At 40.9% G+C, this 18,245-nt stretch overlaps 1 protein-coding gene and 1 long non-coding RNA gene across 3 annotated transcripts in view; one reads left to right on the forward strand and one right to left on the reverse strand.

Moving 5' to 3' along the window:
- Nucleotides 1-18,245, reverse strand: part of SNTB1 (syntrophin beta 1) — a 300,877-nt gene that overhangs the window by 206,223 nt on the left and 76,409 nt on the right. The gene's annotated exons all lie outside the window — the stretch shown is intronic.
- Nucleotides 4,255-7,045, forward strand: LOC117079126. The gene is made up of 2 exons (XR_004435270.1): nt 4,255-4,633; nt 6,326-7,045. It is a non-coding gene; the product is annotated as an uncharacterized LOC117079126 (long non-coding RNA).

The raw sequence follows: 18,245 nt of genomic DNA on the forward strand, positions 1-18,245 counted from the left end.
TCAGCTTAAATAATGTTTGCCAGAAATCTCAGTCAACACTTTTCCCCCGCTTCTTTTTGCATTACGCTGCAGGAATTATAGGAAGCCTGCTGTGATGGCAAGAGATTAGAAGGCAAGGATGTTCTCAGGGATAGTTTGGTTGGGAGGCAGAAGTAAGAGAAGCCAGAAAATGCACCTCAATAAAAACTCTTGGCTGCTGGCCAACACAGAAAAGAATAATATGGGATCTCTGACATGTGGGGTCAAAGGCTGCCTTGTCATGTGATTTGTAGTTGTAATACATTAAAAAGCTGCCTCCAGCTTTGGGGGTGTGTGCCAGAACTGAGCTGAGGTGGTAACAACTCCGTTTCTCTTCTGGGGTGTCCAAGGGTTATGTCTACAGAGAATAAGACCATTTGATGCAGGCAAGAGGCAGGCAAGGACTGTGAGGAGCAGGCACGTTGGGGTCAGCCAGATGACAGTCCGTTTACCTGAGGGAACAGTGAGTAAATTATCTTATGTTTATCTTCAGTTTCTTGTCTAAAGATAATAGCAAGAATAGTTACTACCTTGTAGGGTCGCGATGAGTATTAAATGGGATCACATTGGCACAGTGCTTCATACGGTGCCTGGCAATAGTAATGCTCCATAAATGCTAGCCATTGCTTTCAGAGAAGAGGAAAACTACCACCAGGTGTTTTTTTCATCATACGTAGACTATTGCAACAAGACCCAAGTTGAAATTGAGCCAAACTACTGTAGATAAGATTCATGAAAGAGCAGAAGTTTTTATCATTCCTGTGTAAAATCTACCATGTGCCCAGCACCAGGCTGTGTGGTTCCCTGTGAGAATTTTCAGTTCATTGATTGCTGAGCTAATAAATATGGAACACGTTCTGTGTGAGTTTGACTCCAAACCTGATGGTTTTTTTGCTATACCATATAGCTTCCTTCTAGATCAGAAGAATTCATGAAAGATTAGAACCCTAGCTCCCTAGGCGAGTCTTTCTGAGTGTAACTGTGGTATGGTATTACTATGCACATATTCCTTCTCCCACCCTTTCCCTCTTGCATGTTGCTTTTGTGAATTATTTTTTATTTTTCATTTATTTATTATTTTTTCTTTTTTTCTGAGATAGGGTTTTGCTCTGTCATCCAGGCTGGAGTACAGTGGCATGATCTTGGCTTACTGCAACCTCCACCTCCCAGGCTCAAGTGATTCTTCCACCCCAGCCTTCTGAGTAGCTGGGACTACAGGGGTATATTTTTGGTAGAGATGGGGTTTCACCATGTTGCCTGGGCTGGTTTTGAACTTCTGAGCTCAAGCCATCTGCCCACTTCAGCCTTCCAAAGTGCTGGGATTATAGGCATGAGCCACTGTGTCCGGCCATGAATTATTTTTTAAACAAAACAAAACATTTATTATTTTTTCTCCTTTTTCAACATTTGTTTTATATTCAGGGGGTACACGGGCAGGCTTGTTACCTGGGTATATTGTGTGATGCTGAGGTTTGGGATATAAATGATCCTGTCACCCAGGTACTGAGCATAGTACCCAACAGTTGGTTTCTCAACTCCCTCCCACGGCTACTAGTCCGCATTGTCTATTGTTGCCGCCTTTATGTCCAAAAGCACCCAATATTTAGCTCCCGCTTATAAGTCTTATAAGTGAGAACATGCAGCATTTGGTTTTCTGTTCCTGCATTAATTCACTTAGGATAATGGCCTCCAGCTGCATCCACATTGCTGCAAAGGACATGATTTCATTCTTTTCTTACAACTGCGTCATATTCCATGATGTATATGTACCACATTTTTTTTATCCTGTCCACCATTCATGGGCACCTAGGTTGATTCCATGTCTTAGCTATTGAATAATGCTGCAATGAACATACGAGTGCATGTGCCTTTTTGGTAGAACATTTTGTTTTCTGTTGGATATATACCTAGTAGTGGGATTGCTGGGTCAAATGGTAGTTCTGTTTTAAGTTATTTAAGAAATCTCCAAACTACTTTTCACAGCACCTGAACTAATTTACATTCCCACAAACAGTGTATAAATGTTACCTTTTCTCCACAGCCTCTCCAGCATCTGTTGTTTACTGATCTTTTTTTTTCAAATGGGGTCTCACCCTGTACCCAGGCTGGAGTGCACTGGTGCTATCTTGCCTCACTGCAACCTCTGCCTCCTGGGCTCAAGTGATCCTCCCACCTCAGCCTTACAAGTAGCTGGGACTTCAGACACGAGCCATTAGACCCGGCTAATTTTTGTACTTTGTTTTAGAGACGTGGTTTCTACAGTCATGTTGCCCAGGTTGGTCTCTAACTCCTGGTCTCAAGTAATCCGCCCACCTTGGTCTCTCAAAGTGCTGGGATTATAGACATGAGCCACCGCACCTGGCCTGACTTTTTAATAATAGCCATTCTGACTGATGTGAGATAGTATTTCACTGTGGTTTTCACAAAATATTTATTAACTGATCTCTATGTGCTGGACACTCTTTAAAGAAAATCTTATTTTCCAAGCAATGTACAGAATTGTTCAAATATGTTATTACTCTTTGTGAGAAAAAATAATGTATGAATATATACATGCTTGTATATGTCTAGATATCTCTGAAATCTTCTGGAAGAGACTGGGTGAATGGAAGTGAGGGTTGAGGGTGAGAGTTTTGGCACTTGTTGAATTCTCTATTCCATGTATGCATTGATTATTCAAAATTAACCTTAAAAATAATATTTCCCTATGTAGCTCTAATTACAATTGCTATCAATTTTGATTAATAGCTCTATGCTGTGCCTACATGAATCCAAGTTTGTCTAAGAGCCCAAAATGAGAGTCCTGTTGCTTTCAGAGCAGCTGATACAGCAGAACAGGGACTATGCCTAATTTACCACCAACCTCACAGGATAGTGATGCCACTGAAAAACATGTCAAAAGGGACATTCAGTTTGTTAGATGCAGTCTTTCCACTAACATATTTTTAAGCACAAAGTGTGAGTTTTAAGGACAGAGTGTGTCCCAAGACTTTACCAGAACCACTGCCCCTACAGCCACCATGCACATGACTGTGGCATCAGGTCAACTGCAAACACAGAGCCTGCAAAAGCAGTTGTCTCACTCAACATACGACAGACGCACTGCTAATTCTGCCAACAACCCCTTAGTGATGTCCCGCACATAAATCGCATTTTTATAAATCCAAGTATCTGTTCCACCAAATTAAGTACCCACCTATTCTATGCCAGGAACAGTTCTAATGAAATTTTATTTATTTTTTCTTTTTATCATTATTATTTTTTGAGACGGAGTCTTGCTCTGTCACCTAGGCTGAAGTGCAGTGGTTCAATCTCAACTCACTGCCACCTTAGCCTCCTGGGTTCAAGTGATTCTCCTGTCTCAGCCCCCCGATTAGCTGAGATTACAGGTGCACACCACCATGCCTGGCTAATTTTTGTATTTTTAGTAATTTTGTAGAGTATTTTGTACTTTTAGTAGAGTAAAGTTTTGCCATGTTGGCCAGGCTGGGTATCAAACTCCTGACCTCAGGTAATCCACCACTGCACCAGGCCCAGTTCTAATGAAATTTAAATATTCAAGTGGTAAGCTTAAAACATACCTCAAAATGAGTTTGATTTTACAACAAACTGTTTTAGAAATGGAAGCATTACACCTTCTTATGTCTCTTCAAAATGATTTAAACATGTTGTGATTAGAATCTTTGGGATGAATCGGAATCTCAGGTCCATCACTTAGTAACCCTAAGCAAGTCACTTAATATTTTTGAACTTTAATCTCATCTTCTGTAAGTGGGAACAATAACACCTATTTTTCCTGGTGATTTAAACCTTTTAAATAGTATATCTTTAGAGAGAGAGAGTTTAGCACAGTGCTTACTGTGGGTTTGCTTAATAAATAATAGCAGCCGGGCGCAGTGGCTCACACCTGTAATCCCAGCACTTTGGGAGGCCGAGACAGGCAGATCAGTTGAGGTCAGGAGTTTGAGACCACCGTGGCCAACATGGTGAAATCCCAGTCTCTACTAAAAATATAAAAATTAGCCAGGTGTGGTGGCGGGCACCTGTAATTCCAGCTACTCGGGAGGTTGAGGCAGGAGAATTGCTTGAATCTGGAAGGCGGAGGTTGCAGTGAGCCAAGATTGCACTACGGCACTCCAGCCTGGGCAACAGAGTGAGACTGTCTAAAAAAAATATAGTAATAAAAAATTAAATAAATAAATAATAGCTAAGAAGAAAAAGTACAGGTATTTCTCAGTTAAATAAATAAACTGCCATTTTATAAACCCAAGTGAAATTATACCCTGCCTATTTCAGCTTGCTCAAGAAGAAAGAAAAGAAAAAGAATGCTTAGCTCTCTCTTTTTTTTTCTTTTCACAAGTCAGAGCAAAGAAAGTATACAACCACAATATACAGGAAACACACACGTTCTGTAGAAAGGGGCAGCAGCTCTTTACTTTCAGACTCAGAGAGAGTGAAAGATGTGAAAGCTAGTCAATGGCAAAACATTAGAAACAGGATCAATAGGAACAGTATGACCTCTCTGGGCCAGCTGATGAAAGCCTGCAAGGACTGGGCTTGAAGAGATGACTTCCAAGGCGTCTAGTCCTGATTGCTTAATATTTCATTAGAAAAGGTGAGCTCCCCTGCCTTGCTAGGAGTCATAGGATGTCAGTGCAGGAAAAGAGCTTGGTGATCATGCAGGTATCAGGCTCATTTTACATGGCAGGAGCAGGAAACTGGGGCTCCCTGAGAGAAGACTGGCCCTGAATCACCTAGCAAGTGAGTACCAGACCCAGAACCAGAAGCCAAACCTGCAGATGTCTATGGCAGAACTCGTTCCTCTCTATCACCCAGACCCCAGCTGTTGCTGTATACCATGGGCTTAATTCTGGGTTATGATTATGACTTGTGGAATGTTTAAGTTCTCTAAGATGAACTTCAACAGAAAACATTCAGTATTCCCAAATGCTGCATAACTTCTGCAAAGGGGACTAGTATGCCAATTTTATTTCATGAAAATGGGGGGAATGTAGAAGCAGTGAGCAGTGTTTCAAAACGGAAGCTTCCTTTGAAAGCCCTATAAGGCAACTGGGCTCTTTTGAAGATGCTTATCTCTCCATGAGGGTATGAAAATTAAAAGTTGGAGGCACAATACCTTTGTAAAGTGCTTTATGACTGACACTTTTCACAGGGCACTGTGGCAGTGTTTGTTTCTTCAAAGGGCTGATAGGACTTGTGGGTAAATCAGCTACTTTTTCAAGTTTCTTTCTGTCATCAAACGGCTTCCTACAACTTGTAGGTTAACTCTACTCATTTCTGTAATGTTGAACCACCAAGAGGAAGACAGCATTACAGTTTATGATTTAAAAAAAGCGAAGGTGTCCAAAATGATGTTAGCTGTACCTACCAGAGCTCATGCTTTAAAGTAGACTTTTCCAGTTAATACTCATGTTTAACCAGAAAAGCAGAAACCTCACTCTGAGGATGTGGGTTCTGTCTTCTTGAGCGTGAAAGATTTCCTTTCTGTTCTTCAGATAATTATATCATTTACTTCAGTTAAGAGTTAATCGTTTCTATTTTGAACAAATAAATATTCTATAAGTAGTTAATAAACATTTCTTTGAGACACTTGCAGGCTACTCAATAGGGCATGATAGACTTTGGGAGACCAAGGTAGGCGAATCACTTGAGACCAGGAGTTTAAGACCAGCCTGGCCAACATAGGGAAAACCTGTCTCTACTAAAAATACAAAAAATTAGCTGGGCATGTTGGCGCATGCCTGTAATCCCAGCTACTTGGGAAGCTGAGGCAGGAGAATCATTTGAACCCAGGAGGCGGAGGCTGCAGTGAGCTGAGATCATGCTGCTGCACTCCAGCTCAGCCTGGGTGACAGAATGAGACACCATCTCAAAAAAAAAAAAAAAAATTAAAATTAAAATAAATAAATAAAATGAAAGAAATAAAAGAAAGGACATGATAGGCTGCATAACAGGCATGAGCCAACTCTGCCTGTCTATGCTTTAAGGAATTTATACTTAGGGGTAAAACACATCTGTTGCAAGGAGCAATATTATTAGAGTGTGTTCATTAGAACTGTTGCTATTAGATAGTATCCAGAATGCCAGTCCATGTAACAGACATCACAGGGATGATTGATAAAGGAAACTAATTTCATTCAACAGGCCCTGACTGGGAGTACAAATCATGTATATGCCAAGTACGAGGTAGACAAATAGCCTTTCTAACAAACACTCACAAAATGGTAAAAATATTACATAATTTATTTCAAAAGCATTGAGTAGTCTGTTTCTTTCCTCTTCCTAGAGTGAGTCATCACACTTGAGGCATCACTTTGTATGAATAAGAAGGTCTATCCATGTTAAAAATCTGGCTGTGGTTTTTAATTGAGAGCGCCGAAAGGTATCCTTGGCTGGCAGTTGGTGGTCCACGCATAGGCGTCTGTGTCATTTTCCTCCATACAACATTGGTTTTATGATCAGCACACTGCTCTGTGGAATTACAGGGCCCAGGCTCAGTGATTCTGGAACTCCAAGCAATAGATCTTTTCCAAAGTCCCATTAAGCCAACCAAGTAATATTTCTCTTTCTTCAACTGCCTTTCATCAGGATGTTGTCTGAGATTTCCAAACTATTTGGTCCCTTCTAAAAGAAGGAACAAAGCATGAATATGCGTCTCCTGCTTATGAGGTAATTACAAATAATTAGCTCTGACTTAACAAATACAAACAACCATATCCCTTCCATTTCTTTCCATCTCTAAGATTTCAGAGTTTTCATTGATAAGACTCCTAAAGAATGTGAAAGTTGATGATATGATTTCACAACATGGAGTGCTTAGCAATAGTAAGGCAAACTCTTTAAACTCCAAGATCCAGTAATAACTAGAGGGATGTAGGTACTGCCTCAAGGAAGAGTCGGCTGCTATAATTATTGTATTGTAATTATTAGTTGAACATCTGAGTTTCTCACTGTAATGTAAGATCTGACAGGAGTGTATAATATCTGCCTTGTTCAAGGCTATATTCCCAGGATTGTAAAGTTCTGTTAGTAACAGTATCAACCTTAAGGCTTATTGTGAGGAGTTAAATAAGATCAACAAATGTAAAGAACTTAATGCAGTACTTAGAACATAACAGATATTCAATAAGTACTTTGTTTAATACAAATAATAGAGGAGCACAAACAGGAGAAGGAAAGCTTATAACCGAAGAAGTTCCAGCCTGTCACGAAGTTTTATTTGCAGGCCGGACATGGTGGTTCATGCCTGTAATCCCAGCACTTTGGAAGGCTGAGGTGGGCAGACCACCTGAGGTCAGGAGTTCGAGACCAGCCTGGCCCATAGTGTGAAACCCTGTCTCTACTAAAAATACAAAAAATTGTAGCCAGGCATGGTGGTGGGCACCTATAATCCCAGCTACTCAGGAGGCTGAGGCAAGAGAATCCCTTGAACCCGGGAGGCAGAGGTTGCAGTGAGCCGAGATTGCCCCACTGCACTCCAGTCTAAGGGACAGAGCGAGATTCTGTCTCCAAAAAAAAAAAAAAGTTTTATTTGCAAAATGGTCATGAAAGCTAACATTTATTGAATGCTTGCTATGTGCCAGGCTTTATGCCACCTTACTTCATGTCTGACAGCAAGACTAAGAAGTAGGTGTCATTATCACCATTTTATAGATGAAGAGTCTAAGACCAATGAAAATAATGCTCCTGGGTTATTGAACAATTAAGTGGCAATTCTAGGGTTTAACCTCGGATTTACCCCAGAACCAGAAGGATGAAGCCCTACAATGCATGATGAAACACAGGTTGTTGGAACCTCCTCCAGAAAGAGAGCATAATTGCGGCATCTAGGTCATGTGGCCTGCACCAAACCGGATGATGGCTGCCTTTTAACTGTCTGCAAAGTCTTGAGAGGAAAAAGAGCCCTCCAGCCTAGAGATTTCTGAGAGGGTCCAGATGGTTAAAGGATGACTGGCTATAAGTGGATAAAAAAGCTTTGGAAGTGAACACATCTCGACTGTTTTTCAAACCAGCCCATAAAAGAACTTGTGAAGTTCTAAGAGGGAGAGGACATAAAATAGAAAGAATGAGTCAGGAAAAGCAGTCAAACAACTTAGGGGCATTAAAGAAAGAGAATACAAGTCTGTCCATTTTGTGTCTTAAGAAAAGCGTCGTTGCTCTGGTGGAAGAGGGCTGTAGCCCAAGTCAGCAGATGAGGCTATGGCCATGTGACAACCCAAGGTCAATGCCACAAAGTTTACACAAACCTCAAAGACAGCTTGAATGTCAGCAAATTTTTGCAGGACAGTAGGAGAGTGGCTTGGAGGATGACACAAGGGACTTCCATAAGGGGATCCTGGAGCCTTATAAGACCAGAAGAATGGAAAACAAGACACCAAAGAAACCGAAAAGGGAGGCAGCAAGACATGAAGGGAGCAAGGTGATGAGATGTTATGGGCTGAATTGTGCCACCTCTTACAAAGTTTATATGTTGAAGCCCTAACCCCCAGGACCATGGAACTGAACTGTATTTGGAGATAGACAGCCCCTTTAAAGAGGTGATTAAGTTAAAACGAGGTCATTAGGGTAGTCCCTAATCTGAGTGGTTGGTGTCCTTATTATAAGGGGTTATTAGGACACACATAAAAGAAACACCAAGGTTATATGTGCACAGAGAAAGGCCACGTGAAGACACAGGAAGAAGGCAGCCGTCTGCAGCCAAGGAGAGAGACCACAGAAGAAACCAGATCTTGACCTTAGACTTCTAGCCTCCAGAACCATGAGAAAATAAATGTCTGCTGGTCAAGTCACACAGACTGTGGTATTTTGTTTTGGTAGCCTTGGCAAACTAATACACCAGGGACAAATGAGCCATCTTTGGATTCTCCTAAGAAGGAAGAAGAACAGGCAGGAGGCAGGAAGAGGTTGGTTCAAGCAGCTCCATGGGTGGCTCACAATAAATAGCTCACCAAGTATTTTTATTGTAAACTATGTTCTTTTGAAAGTATGCCCTTCTATTAGTCTGTTTTCATACTGCTATAAAGAACTCCCCAAGACTGGGTCATTTATAAAAGAAAGAGGTTTAATTGACTCACAGTTCAATGTGGCTGGAGAGGCTTCAGGAAATTTTCAATCATGGTGGAAGGCAAAGGGGAAGCAAGGCACCTTCTTCACAAGGCGGCAGGAAGGAGAAGTGCTGAGTGACAGTGGGAAGAGCCTCTCATAAAAACCATCAGATCTGGTGAGAACTCACTATCATGAGAACAGCATGGGGGAAACTGTCCCCATGATTCAATTACCTCTACCTGACCTCTCCCTTGACATGTGGGGATTATGGGGATTACCATTCAAGATGAGATTTGGGTTGGGACACAAAGCCTAACCATTTACCCCTCAACTGGTGAATCATGGAAAATTGGAAATACAATAGCTAAGGGCCAGGACAAAAGTTGATATTCTGAAGAGACCTTAGATAAACATGAGACTCTGCAACAAGCAGATATCAGTGAAGAGAACTAAAAGTATGGCAAGGAGGCCAAAAAGAATAACAAGGAGCCAATGACCATGAACCCGCTTACTGCCGAATTCTATCAAGAGCTGGTTTTGCTGGAGATCAAAGCTTCAGTTGCTGGAAATAACATTTCCGTGATGTATGCTGGGAGGTCTAGAAGCAAAGTAGATATAAAAAAAGGCTTCACAAATATCTTCCACTGAATCAGCTTGGATTTTATTGCAGAGGACCTCTCCCTCACCCTGAGCTCCCCAGGGATTGTCAACCATCTATTAATATGCAAAGGCTGGTGTGGCAGAACTCAAACACTGAAGCCTTAGAAGCAGGGAGCTAGAGGAAAATTAAATGCATTTCATTCCCACAGCCCTTTCGATTACATAACCACACCTGAGCCACAGGCACACATCATTTTTACGTGATATCCTAATCACCCCTGGGTGAGGTATTCAACATGTCTTACCTGTGTCTTAGCCCTTCAATGTTCTTAAAGTCCTCTCTCTCTCCATCACTCTCTTTCCTTCTTTCTCTCACTTTCTTTCTCAACAGTTTGAAACATGGAATTTAAACTTAAATATCAAATGGTTTGACTGTTCATCAACATGATGTTAGCACGGTGGAGCAGCAGTCCAAGTGATAGATCCATCTTCAACTTGTTCTGTGACGTTGAACGTATCACACATCCTTTGAATTTGTTTCTTCATCCATAAAATATGGTTATTAAAAATAAGACTTTTCTCTATGCCAGGGGGCTGTGAAAAGTTGCTTACAAATGTCTCATTTAATCCTCTCAACCTTGCAAGGTAGGTATGTATTACCTTCATTTTCCTAAAAATACTGGGGTTACCTACTTCAGAGTTAATGCACTAAATAAATTATATACAGCATGAAAAATCACTTTGTCGACTATGAAGCACCAAAGAAGTGATAGACAGCTAGATATTTGTTCTTAGTTCAAAGAAATCTCATGGCTGTGTAGTATATGTTCCTTCCATTGGCATTTTCTAAGAGGAAAGAAAAGCAATTTGTGTCCAACTCTGACATATCTTATGAACTAGCAATTTTTGACAGAAGAAAATGAAAACCGGCCGGGCGCGGTGGCTCAAGCCTGTAATCCCAGCACTTTGGGAGGCTGAGACGGGCGGATCACGAGGTCAGGAGATCGAGACCATCCTGGCTAACATGGTGAAACCCCGTCTCTACCAAAAATACAAAATCTAGCCGGGCGAGGTGGCAGGCGCCTGTAGTCCCAGCTACTCGGGAGGCTGAGGCAGGAGAATGGTGTGAACCCGGGAGGCGGAGCTTGCAGTGAGCTGAGATCCAGCCACTGCACTCCAGTCCGGGCGACAGAGCGAGACTCCGCCTCAAAAAAAAAAAAAAAAAAAAAAAAGAAAATGAAAACCAAAACAAGCTCAGAAAGATCTAATCACAAGCAATATGCAGAGATTAGAGTTCAGAAGTCACTTAGGAGAACACAGCAGCTATTGGTTTGTATGGCTGAGGGCAAACCTGGGGCCAGCCATGTCAAGGTATGTCTTGGTGAAGTCTGGCTTCAGCATGCTCTCCACCTACCTTGCAATGCAATCCTCATTTCTTTTCTGTTATCCTCCAATTCAGAGCTTTTATCCACCCCTTTCAATTGTCATAATATATAATCCTAGTTTTCACTTTTATTAGGTCTCCTAAGAAGGCAATACATAAGTGGCTGAGCCAATCCAGTTGATATGTTCATAAATGCTATAGAGTTCATGTGTTATCTTCCCAAAGTGGGAACTTTATAGCACAGTAGGCCAGTGAATGAAACAATCTTGGGTGGACCAACTGCTATGGTCTGAATGTTTGTGTCCTCCCCAAATTCATATATTGAAATCCTAACTCCCAGGGTGATAGTAGTAGGAGATGGGGGCCTTTGAGAGTTGACTAGGTCATAGGGACAGAACTCTCATGAATGAGATTAGTACTGTTATAAAAGAGGCCTGAGAGAGAGTGCTTCCCCCTTCTATGAGGACACAGCAAGAAGACACCTTCTATGAACCATAAGTGGGCCCTCACCAGACACCAAATCTGCTTTGGACTTCACGGCCTCCAGAATCATGAGAAACAAATTTCTGTTATATATAAGCTACACAGTTTATGATATTTTGTTAGGGCATCCTGAACAGACGAAGACATCAACTTTTCCTGAGTCATAATCATGTAAGCAATAACACCCACTAAAACTTCTAAAGTACTCTTTGGATGAAGCAATACTTTAATGTAGAGTCTACTGCAGGTGATCCAAGACCTTATGGGACAGATAGGGTAAGAATTATTATTCTCTTCACGTTTTAGAAAAGAAAAGCAAGTCTTAGAGAGGCTGAGTGATTGACCTTTTCCCTCCCTTCCTTCCTTCCTTCCTTCCTTCCTTCCTTCCTTCCTTCCTTCCTTCCTCCTTCCTTCCTAATGTAACAATGTTCCTCCCTATAACTCACAATCATCCATCCTAGCTCTGTCTTCTACAGCTATTACTGGAGGTCATCAACCAAAAACCTCAAAACCAGTACTTTAAAGCTGAGAAGATAATGTACAAAAAAGTCCTAAGAAAATTGCAAAGCACAATACAAATATAAGCTATCTAACCTCAGATTGCATGTATCACCATTAAGGTTTCTGGGGATTTTTCTTTTTAAGCAAAATGGCATGGTTTTTATTTCTATTTTTCACCATACATGTGGCAGCCTGAAGAATTCCTGAATCTATTCTCTGCTCTGTTCCAATAAACAGTCACTAAAACAACTTCAGTCATCAACCATGTTTGTAATTTAGAAATAACTAAAACTGCAAAGCAAATCACTGTTAATAAGAATTGTTCTTCTGTTTGACAGTTGAAGTGGGTGTGAGATGGGCAAAGCAATGAACAGTGGGAGCCAATGAGGTCCTCAGAATGTGGCAAACTCCTCTGTGAAAATGTATCCAGGCAAATGTTTACTGAAAAACTCTAGTAATTTCAAGAGAAAACAGAGTTACTCTGGGAAAACCCCAATGCATTATTTAAAAGGCTTTTCTTTTTTACCCATTTATTTATACTCAATTTACCTAGACCCCTCCTATCAACCAGCAAACCTTCATCAGGGGAACAGTGCAAAATCTGCTTAGTTTCAAGGGCCCAGTAGGGTTGTGAAGTTGAAAGAAAATTATTTGAGCCTTTCTGTGGAAATGAGCTAGCCTAATGAGAAGCGAGGACTTCCAACAATGGGGGTTGTTCTCAGACAATGGCATTCAGTCCTCTTCAAATACAAAGAGGTGTTTTTGTCCAGAAAGGGAATTTCCCAAGAAACCTAAGTTTTTCTGTACAAGCATTTAGGAACTCAAAGTGGAGAGCAGCCCATCAAGGATCCTAATAAACTAAAAGTATTTTTTGTAGAGGAATTCGAATGAACTGTCATTTAATGGTAGATGGGAAATATTCAGGCATAGTAGAAGCAGGAAAATAAGACAAGGGGAAATGGTCAGAAAAGTGCAGGGTTCCCTGTGTTTGGACTGGGGAATTAAACACATCTAAAGAGCTGTCATAACAAAAAGATTCATGGTGGGCTCCACACTCTCCTGACATTTACCTCAACTACTCAGTAAGTATTAAATATTTACAAAGCACTTGGGCTTGGGGAGTGCTTTTTAACTCTTCTTTACATTTTTGCCTTCTGCCCAGGTGGGGAAGTGTCGCTATTACTCCCATTTTATTGGTGAGGAAGAGGAAGATCATAAATACCATGTGGCATATTCAAATTACAAACTTAATGGAAGAGTCAGAGCTGGCATGATTAAAAATGACACAGCCATACATGACCCCATGTTCTTGGAGTAACCCATCTATACTCAGGGGAAATCAGTCAGTGGCCCTAAGAGAAATTCAGTAGGAAAGCAGTTACTTGCTTCTTTTCCATGATCTGTTTTTGCCAGAGGGTGGATACTTAGATTCTTTAATTTTAGTGACAGGAGGACAGCTGGAAGAAAAGTGATGCACCTCTTATGTATTTGGCTGAAGACAAGATGGTCCATAGCAGCTGCTGCCTTCATCTCTTCCTCCACCTTCTGAGCCATGAAGCTGACACACTCAAGAACTTGGCACATGTTATATTTTATATAGAATGAAGCATCCAGGTTCAGATCCTCCAGCACTGTGGCATCTTTCTTCTAGAATATGATCTCTCAGAAGAAAATTATCAATTTCCTTCCACTGATTTTGCAGTAAAACAAAAAGAGTAATCACAATAATAATAACTAATATTTACGGAGCATTTCTATCTGTCAGGCATATTTTAAGCACTTGAGGTAAAAGAAAAGAGGATGCCGGAAGAAATTTTAGCTTCTGACATCCACAGTTACAGCAAACAATCAACACAGCCTAACTCCTAGGTAAATAAAGAAAAAAGAGGTGGGGAACTGGAACTGGCTCACAGGCCATAGGCAATTAAGCCTTATGTTAAGCAGCTCCAGGCATTCCACAACAGTCTCCATAGCAGCAAATAGGAAGCTCTGGCCCAAATGGAAAAACTGATTTAGACTTTGTCCGGAAGAGAGAATGATGGGCGGCCTGTAGGCACATCCAAACACAGTTCTTTTATTTTCTTCTTCTTTTTTTTAAATCACTTTTTTTTTTTTTTTTTTACAGCACATGAAAAAGAAAAAGAAAAAACTTTAACACATTCTGTTACCCAAATGTATCAAGCATTTTTAATCTTCTCAACAGCACACAACCACTAGGAAGTGGTCACAATGACGACAGCCATTTCACCGATGTAGAAACTGAAGCCCACAGAACTTAAGACTGGTTACATCCCAGCTAGCCAGTGGTTGAGCAAGGAATTGATCCCATAGTCCGTGATTTTAATCACTAGCACGATAACATCACATCAGTCCTGTCCACACCCTAATGTCAGGCAGTGAGTTTGCACAGAAGGATGCATCTTCTTGGTGTCCAGTGTATTCACTTCTACTTTATACAGCTCTCTTCCTTTCGGATGAGACATAAACCTCACATGATCATATTAGAGATTCATGTCCAAGTTTACTAAGTCTTCATGGCAACTAGTCATTGATTTTCTTTCTTTGTTTTAAGCATTTCTAGGCAATTTTGATTCATGTTCTATGAATTCAGACTCAGATATATGTGGTTAGAAGTATAGTGTTTTGAGGCCAGGTGTGGTGGCTCATACCTGTAATCCCAGCACTTTGGGAGGCCAAGGTGGGCAGATCACCTGGATTTGGGAGTTCAAGACCAGCCTGGCCAACATGGCGAAACCCTGTCTCTACTAAAAATACAAAATTAGCTGGGTTCAGTGGCCAGCCCCTGTAGTCCCAGCTACTCGGGGGGTTGAGGTGGGAGAATTGCTTGAACTTGGGAGGCAGAGGTTGCAGTGAGCTAAGATCACGCCACTGCACTCCCACCTGGGTGACAGAGCCAGACTCCCTCTCAAAACAAACAAACACATACACAAACAAACACCCAAGAAGTATGGTATTTTACCCCCTCCTAATTTTTTAAAACATGAATCTAAGTGTCTTCTCAACTTTCATTTCTCTATATCAGTGGTCAGCAAACTATAGCCAATCTGGCTCTTGGCCTATTTTTGTAGGACCTACATGCTAAGAATAGTTTTTACATTTTTAAAGGTTGTGAAAAAGAAAAATAAGGAGAAGAAGGAGAAATAGAGAAGGAAGAGGAGAAAGTGGGGAGAAGGTATGCCATAAAGACTGTATGAGTTGAAGACGCAAAGCCTTCAACTCTGTTCTCCAAAGTATTCCAGGGTCAGTGTTGAGGTAGGGTATGTGTAAGGGAAACAGAAATAGCCATATAAATATTGTGTTTTCTAAACAGCGTTGAGAAAGTAAAAGTTCAATCCCTAGGGGATGGGCGGGTGGAATACACATGTGAATGGGCTGGATGAACAACTGTAGGAAATAATAGGGCCCATGAAAACAGGAGAACAGAAGCAAAGACGTTCAACTTAAAAAGAAAAGTCAATTCCTCTGACAGCCAAGCAAAGCACTGCCTGCCATCTTATGGCCCCTGGCTTAAGTAAAACCATTTTGAGGTAGAAAGCCGTGCCTTTGAAAAAGATTTTCTTGATTATCTTGGATGTTGTGTTCCATTGATTCAAAAAGCAATAAAAAGAATCTTCATGAAATATTGGTAAAAGTGTACCAACCCAGAATGACTCAGGGATAAGTTACTGAGCCAGGAGACTGGCTCGCCTGTTCTGGAGGATGTAAGCAACTGAAAGCATCAGATTTGTCTGAGGTGATTTATTTATGATTTATTTCTTACAGGAAGCAAAAAGATCGAGTCACAGGATGGCACCTGAGCATCCCTGTCTCAGCTCAGGACAGCTTGCTGAGCTTCCTCCTACAGTTGAGGGTACAGCATAAGTTCTCCACCTTTCACATTGGTGAACTCTTCTAAGACATATGTGCAGCGTTTCATTCAGCTGTTCCTCTCAGGAGCTTTATTTAAATGGTCCCTTTACAGATTGGAATCATGAATATGCCTCTTTATAATAAGTAAGACATTTCCTTCCTCTTTCCAGAAATTAACAGACTGATAGGTAGTTTTTAGATAGGGAAGTTTACACAAAGAAGGTGCTAAACACTGCATGCATCTCTAAACACTAAACCAGGGCTCTCTTCTGGGTCTCAGTGGGGAGGACAGATCAACTCACACCTTGGGAGTGTTGGGGAGGGACAAGTGGAACCAATAGTGATCCCTGGGGACCAGCAAAAAGCCAGATATGAATTTCAAAAATTGATATTTTTGAAAATGAGAAGAGAGGAGGTACAGAGACTTTCAAGTGTGCAAAAGTAAGATTTTTAGAAAAAAGTGAAGTGAGGTAGGAGTCTACTACAGGGAGCTCTCTGGAGGACCTTTAGAGGCCACCACAGGGACTACCATTTCTCTGAAAGCAAGTCAGTGACTACTATAGAACAGAAATTCTTCTTTATGGGTTTTTCTGCTCAGTTGTTCCACAAGGAAACTTCTGATTGGTAGAGCCTAAATATGTGAGGACAATCTTAGGCAAGTTTCATCTTCAAAGGACATAGATTTCGTAGACTGGCTGACTGTGTCATTGGATGACTGTGTTTTATTATCGTTTGGGGTCAGGAAATTGCACATAGCACAGAGGTAATTATAAAACACGGTTTTGTAATTACAAAACACCCTTTCCTTGGTTTCTTGATTGACATTCTTGATACCTGGCCAGCATTACTTGTGTTAACTGGTATCTGCAATGCAGGCGAGTGTGATTGGACTATATTAATGGAAAGTTGAGTAAAGGGTCATGCAAAGACCTGTGTTTAAAGGGTTGTGCATCAGTGAAGGAAGATGAAAATCTAATGGAGTTTGATTTGCAGCAAAGGTAGAAGTAGTAATTCCCTGTTTCCTGATAACGTAAAACCCCCTTTCAAGCTATGAATAAAACATTCAATAAAAAGCAGGTGGTCTAATGACAGAGGCACTTTTAGAGGTGTGGGGTTTTTCTGGGTGTCATCATTACAATGTTGGCAAGTGGCAATGAAATAGCCTAAATCTCTTCCTAAACTTGTGTGTCTCACACTAAAGTACAGAGCCCACAACCATTATATCACAGGGCCCAATACAAGAAAACGTCATTTTTTTTTTAATACAAATTTAATTTGGGGCTGGGTGCAGTGGCCCATGCCTGTAATCCTAACAGGTTGGGAAGATGAGGCAGGAGGATCGCTTGAAGCCAGGAGTTCAAGACCAGCCTGGGCAACATAGGATACTTTGTCTCTACACAAAATAAAAATTAGTTAGCCGGCCGTGGTGGCATATGCTTGTGGTCCCAGTTACTTGGGAGGCTGAGGCAGGAGGATCGCTCGAGCCCAGCAGTTTGAGGCTGCAGTGAGCTATGATTGTGCCACTGCACTCCAGCCTGGGTGACCCTTTTTTGCAAGGGAATCCCTCATACAAGAAGGTAATGGGATGGGAAAATCAGGTCTTCACTTCGATTTATTTCCAGTTCCACTGGGAAGAGAAGCTGATTAAATCAATCCTTGGAAGAGTGCGTCTACATCTCTTACACTAAAAATTAACTAGCACCTCTCATTTCTTTCTAAAAACTAATGCATCCATTTAAGCAAATGAAGGTCAATGTCAGCAATGCAATTTGCTGCAACAGAAAAATGTACAAAGATTCCTTGAGCTCCACAAGAAAACAATCACAAGCTGTCACTTGTCGTAGCCCCTCCACCAACCCTGGAAGCTGATTCATCTGCAGAAGATGGATCATTCTCACCCCCTCACAATACAAATGCAAACCTTTCAGTTACTCTTAGTATGTTTGACGTGGCATAAATTCAACTTCATTTTTACCAGTGAATATGAAGTATTGCTATAATTGCAGAGGAACTCAGTGGGACTCATTTTTCCTTCTATTTTAATATTTTATTATTTTTAAGTGTTGGTAGGGTTTTTCTGGACAAAAGAAACTTTGAATAGATACTACACATGGATTAAACTGGAGAATATTTCAGACTCCTAAAACCAAAACAAGCAGCAACTGCAAATCACATTTGTATGATTTGTATTTGTATTGCTGTCTCTTCCTCTATGTCCAAAGCACCTAATATTGTTGCCACATTAAAAATAATAATACAATCATATATTACATGAAATAATATAATACCATAATTTGGTAGATTTTAATAATATAGATACCCC

This window comes from Trachypithecus francoisi, unplaced genomic scaffold (genome assembly GCF_009764315.1).
Source record: "Trachypithecus francoisi isolate TF-2019V2 unplaced genomic scaffold, Tfra_2.0 Lachesis_group7, whole genome shotgun sequence".
NCBI lineage: Eukaryota > Metazoa > Chordata > Mammalia > Primates > Cercopithecidae > Trachypithecus > Trachypithecus francoisi.